The sequence below is a fragment of the Gossypium arboreum genome, chromosome 3, assembly GCF_025698485.1.
Source record: "Gossypium arboreum isolate Shixiya-1 chromosome 3, ASM2569848v2, whole genome shotgun sequence".
Taxonomy (NCBI): domain Eukaryota; kingdom Viridiplantae; phylum Streptophyta; class Magnoliopsida; order Malvales; family Malvaceae; genus Gossypium; species Gossypium arboreum.
In genome coordinates this window covers 28,891,050-28,897,047 of record NC_069072.1, presented here as the reverse complement: position 1 = coordinate 28,897,047, position 5,998 = coordinate 28,891,050, and the positions used below count along the sequence as shown (strand labels likewise).

At 40.1% G+C, this 5,998-nt stretch overlaps 1 non-coding gene across 1 annotated transcript; it reads left to right on the top strand.

Moving 5' to 3' along the window:
* The first annotated feature begins 5,241 nt into the window (after positions 1-5,241).
* Positions 5,242-5,348, top strand: LOC128290729 (small nucleolar RNA R71). Its single transcript, XR_008280517.1, has one exon. It is a non-coding gene; the product is annotated as a small nucleolar RNA R71 (small nucleolar RNA).
* Positions 5,349-5,998: the final 650 nt, after the last annotated feature.

The following is a 5,998-nucleotide window of genomic DNA, read 5'->3' as shown; positions in this document are numbered from 1 at the left end:
ACCTTTCTCTAATTAACACCCTAGGGTTGCATTAACTCGATCTATGGATTCCCTTATTAGGTTTCACCCTAATCTGGCAAAATCTTGTCACCCTATGTCTAGGCGCGCAATCAACTCCGCTTAATTATGACAAATGTACTCTTAGACATGATCTATTCCTCCTCTAAATAACAGTTCAATATTGACGCACTCAAAGCAATAATAAAAGTGAGCATGAAAGAATTAATAGATGCTCAAAGGCTTAAAAATCTCACAAAAATTATGGCTTTTTGATGTTTAAACTTATGAATTCCGATTCAAGTTAATACCTAGACTTGGGGAAACAACCTAAATTTTTAAATTCTTAAAAATCAACTTATCATGCTTGATTCTCTAACGTTTTAAAGTTTAAACAATCAATGTATAAGTCCCTATGTTTTAATTCAAGATATATTAATCAAAATCATAAATCAATCAATCCTAAATTCAATATGAGAGCTTTCCAAGAGAACAAGACAGTCATTCAAGGATTTTTCTGATAATGAAATGAATGGCCCCCCACACTTAAGATGTACATTGCCCTCAATGTACAAAGATAGATAGAAAAAGATAAATTTGTAATCATAAGATAGGGGAGAAGTGAAACTTCCTGTATGATGAATTCCTCGAACTGGAGATTTTGAGAGGAATCGGTGCGAGAGTGGAGGAGGATATTTCGGCTGTGGTAGAGGTTCGTTAGACCATAAGTCCTACGCCAAAAGAATATTGTATCTAGTGGTAGCTATGGTAGTGGTCGAACAGGACATGATAGTAGTGGAGAACCTTTCCGATAGAGTTTTTAGTTCCTATGCGATGATGAGCTTAAGAGCTTTATATAACTGTGATAAAATCAGGAACTTTTTAGGGGATATTAGGAAGAATAATTACCCATAAAGAAATAACCGAAATTGATAATTAAAAATAAAATTCTAAAATCTAATAAAAGTAAAAATTTGTTTTAATAAAAATTAAAAATATAAAATACTAAATAAATGTTTTTAAACATCTTCATCGCTGGATGGTTCGCGAGGTGGGATTGGCGATAAGATGTGGAGGTGCTGACAAATCTGCTATAGAGTAGCATCAATGTTATCAAATTGTGTAAAACACTACTGCTCAAATCGAGTGAGGTGCTCAGAGATGTCAGCATATGAAGCCGCCGCATGAACTGAATGAGAGGGTGGTGGTGGCTGATATGGTGGGTCCTCATGCTGTGGGGGGATATTATCAGGAATGTCCTCGTAGGCCTCCTCCTCGGTAGATTGGGCGAGACGATATTGAGGAGGGTAGGTTCCCCGGTGCTTTTCGATCATCCTTGTGGAGACATTTGGCCAATGAGGGTTAATGATGATTCTTGGGCTGCGGTGTTGAGGAGCCCTAAGTGTCGAACCAACTGAGTCATGTATGGGCCAATAGAGATGACCCATTTCCTATGCCTCTCTGTCTGGTGCTGAATGGCAAAGGCAATGAAATAAGCCAGGTCGATGACGTGCCTGTGCGACATACACCATAAAAAGTAGGCGTCGTGGGTATTGACGAAGCCAGTGCTCTCTCACCTCCCCGTTATGATGTGAGCCAAATTGGCGTGTAAGTACCTCAGGGATGGTGGGAGAACTAATGCCTTGGAGTGGCTAGGATTGTAGGAGGCACGCTAGGGGCCAAAGTGTGCCAGCACTTCGGGGGAGAGAAGTGTATGTGACGAGTGAGAGCATGTAGTTCATTCTTCTCCTTGAACTTCTCCATATATAAGCCCAGTACAACACCGAACTCTGGGACACTTAGCTGGCAGATTAATCCACCTAGCCAAAATTGGACCGTGCCGAGATCATCGTAGTTCGTTATTACGGTCTGAAGATGGAACGTTAAGCATAGTTCTATCGTGAGCTCGAGGTATGTTGGCTAGATGATCCTAAAGAACAGCTTCCAAGGGTCGGTCGTTAGGAGGGCCCAAATCGTATCAGTCAACTAAACTTGTTCTACGGTAGCCCAGTTGATGCAGCGGCCCGCAATTAAAGGTTAGGCCCGAAGGATTTGGAAAAGTTCTTCTTGGGGCCCTTGGGGGAATTGCAGGAGAGGGTGACGAATTTTCATGGTTGGACCTGCGGAAGATGACGTTCCCTTCCTCTTCTTCAAAGCAGGTACGGCAGTTTTCTTTCCTCGTGAAGACGACATAGTACCTTCGATTAGAATCATCAAGTCATCTTAATGAGTGGTCAAAGTAAAATGAAGACAAATTTCAAATAAAAATCAGAATTTCAGCCACAACTACTAATATTAACCAAACATAACCAACATAATTATTTTGATAGCATAATTTCGTGACATTATCATTGTAATGGAATGAAAATGGGCACAGTAATGGCATGTGTATGACAAAAGAGTGAGGCTTTCCTAACAACTCGATTTAACATGAAATGTATGATAAATAATCTGAGAATGCAGAAATAATGAACAAAATGGAAACAGTAAAAGAAAAATAAAGACTATTTTAAAAATAAACACTAAAAGTAAGTATAATAGAGGTGAAAAGAGTAAACAAACGCTAAGGGAGAGAAATCGAGCGTCGAGAATGGAGTTTGAGGCGGTGCATGGGCGTGGCAGAGAGGCCGTGTGGACTTGCAGCGGCTAGGGTTAGGGATTTTGAGTGGGGAAGACAATGAATAGTTCAGGGTATTTATAGATTTTGAGCCACGCGGCCAGGGAACACGCCCGTGTACCTCAATTTTAGCCCTTGTGTTTCGCATTTTTCCTATTTGGGCGCATTTGAAGTTCATCCCACACCCGTGTACCTTGGGCATGTGGGTTCACACGGCCGTGTCAAACGACCGTGTCTAGCTTCGTTCACTTCTCCCACGCCCGTGTATGCAATCCCCACGCCCGTGTTAATTTGACAGGTTCGACCACGGGTGTTAGACATGAGCGTGTCACACGCCCGTGCTAGTTTCTCAGTTTCAACTACGGTCCTAAGGCACAGGCATGTCACACGCCCATGTTGTTTTGGCAGGCTCGACCATGGCCATGGCATTTTATCATAGCTCGTATTTGGGGAAATCTTTTCCCTGTTTTCACACGGCCTTAAGCACGCCCATGTTCTTGGCCTTGTCTCTGTGGAAAACCTATATTCAAGAACTCCGTTAGTAAGTTAGGTGTTGAAGACAAAATTTTAAAGAAGTTAATATAGTTAGTACTCGAGTTGCCTCCCGAGTAGCGCTTATTTATAGTCTAAGCTCGACTTACCTCTCCGTTGAATGATCATGGTGGTTTGAGGAGTTTATACTCCTCATTCTTGCTATCAATCTCATCAAAATGAGGTTTTAAATAGGTGTTGTTTACCTTAAAAGTACCAAACTTGGGGTGACTTACCTCAATTGTATCGAATGGAAAAATACTAAGTACCATAAGAGGGATTTCTTCATTCGGTCTGGCAGTGACAATGTGAGGATCTGCGGCATCTAATAAGACTTTATCTCCAACCTTAAGTTGATTTGGAAAGGTATCGAGCTCGTTCCAGCGTAGTTTTGGTTTATCGTGTGTTCTCGGCTTATGTGTTCGCTATTCGTGTAGCTCCTCTATTTGTAGCCTTTGTTCTTCATGAGTAGGTCTTCTACTATTTCTTGAGAATGACTTATGTGCTTCTTTCAAACTCATTTCCTGTAAAGTAGGTTGTACCATATTATCAGTTTTAGTAGAATGGGTTAGACGATCACCTTCAATTTCCGATGTGTTGCCAGAATTACAAGCTTGAAGGGTGATTGTTTTGTCTCCCACACGAAGCGTGAGTTCACCTGTGCCAACATCAATAATTTTTTTAGCAGTTGCTAAAAAGGGCCTTCCTAGAATTAAAAGAGTGTTGCTATCCTCCTCTATATCTAGAATAATAAGGTCAACAGGAAATATGAATTTACCAATTTTAACTAGCACATCTTTAATAATGCCCCTAAGGAATCTTATAGTTTTATCTGCTAATTGAATGCTCACCCTAGTCTGTTTGGGTTTCCCGAGACCTAATTGTTTGAACATTTTGTAGGGCATGACGTTGATACTAGCCCCTAAATCAGCTAATGCATTATTAACATCTAAACTGCCAAATAGGCAAAGAATTGTAAAACTCCTTGAATCTTTTAGTTTTTTGGGTAGTTTATTTTGGAGAATAGCTGAGCAAACTGTGTTCAGCTCCACATGTGACTCCTCGTCCAACTTCCGCTTATTTGCTAAAAACTCCTTTAAAAATTTCATTGTGTTTGGCATCTGCGATACAGCTTCAATAAACTGTTAGTTAATATGTAATTTTTTTAAGAGTTTAAAGAATTTACCACATTGTTCATCTGAGCAGTCTTTCCTTGTTGCATTGGGGTATGGCACACAAGGTTTATATTCGACAGTCACTGATTTGTTTTTGTTATAATCTATCTCACCTTTACCTTTGCTTACCACAGTTTCTTGCCTCGGTTCTGGCTCAGGCTCAACGAATCCTTCTTCATCTTGAACATTAATCGCGTTGAGCTGTTCCCTTGGGTTAGGTTCAGTATTACTTGGCAAGCTACCTTGTGGTCATTCAGAGATTAGTTTAGAAAGCTGGCCTATCTGGGTTTCGAGCCCTTGGATCAACCCTTGTTGATTTTTAAGTGCTGTCTTGGTATTCTGGAAACGGGTATCTAACACCTAGATAAACTTTGTGAGCATCTCTTCAAGGTTCGGTCTCTTTTCCTATTGATAGGGTGTTGTTGGTAGCCTGGAGGTGGTCTCTGATTTCCTTGGCCTCCCCACGAGAAATTTGGGTAGTTCCTCCAACCTGCATTGTAAGTGTGAGTATATGGGTTATTTTGGAATCTAGAGTTATGGTTACCCATATATTAGACTTGTTCCTCCTTGATGCTAGGGTTGAAGGGTTGATACTCTGTGCATGCTCCTCCTCCATTCATCTCACACCTCATTACTAGATGAACTTGTGGAGAACTAAGAAAACCATCAATTTTCTTATTCAAGAGTTCTACCTGATTAGAAAGCATGGTGACCGAATCGACGTTATAACCACCGGCTATTTTTGTTAGCTTTGTCCTCATGACTTGCCACTGATAGTTATTCAGTGACATCTTCTCTATGAACTCATAAGCATCTTCAAGTGTTTTGTTATTGATGGTTCCGCCAGCAACTGCGTCAACCATTTGCCGAGTTGAAGGATTCAGGCCATTATGGAATGTTTGAACCTGAAGCCAAAGCGGTAACCCATGGTGAGGGCACCTTCTCAAAAGGTCCTTGTATCTCTTCCATACATCGTAGAGTGTTTCTAAATCAATCTGCACAAAAGAAGAGATATCATTACGTAATTTAGCCATTTTAGCCGGCGAAAAATATTTTAGTAAATATTTTTCGCTCATTTGTTCCAAAGTAGTAATTGACCCTCGTGGTAACGAGTTCAACCACTGTTTAGCTTTGTTCCTCAATGAAAAAGGGAATAACCGAAGGCGAATGGCATAATCAGAAACGCTATTAATTTCAAAAATGTCATAAAATTCTAGAAAATTCACCAAGTGAGTTTTGGGGTCCTCATCCTCCAAACCATCAAACTGAACAAATTGTTGTATCATTTGAATAGTGTTAGGTTTCAGTTCAAAATTATTTGCAGCAATAGCAGGCCTAACTATACTTGACTCAGATCCTATTAAATTAGGTTTAGCATAATCATACATAGTACGAGGAGCAGGACTTTGATTAACCACAATCGCAAGAGGTAGCTGATTGTCTTGGTTTTCGGCCATCTCTTTGGTTGGGGGTTGAGTATCGTCTTCTTGCTCGTTCTCTGTGTCTCTTAAACTTCACCTTATTTCTCTTTGGTTTCTGTGAACTGGGCGATTGATTTCTTTGTCTAAAAGTAGTGGTCCTGACGGGTTTCTTCTAGTCATAAATTATAAAAACTTGCCAGAAGAAAGAAAAAAAATTAGTAAATTAGAATAAAATTAAAAATAAAATTAAACTACAA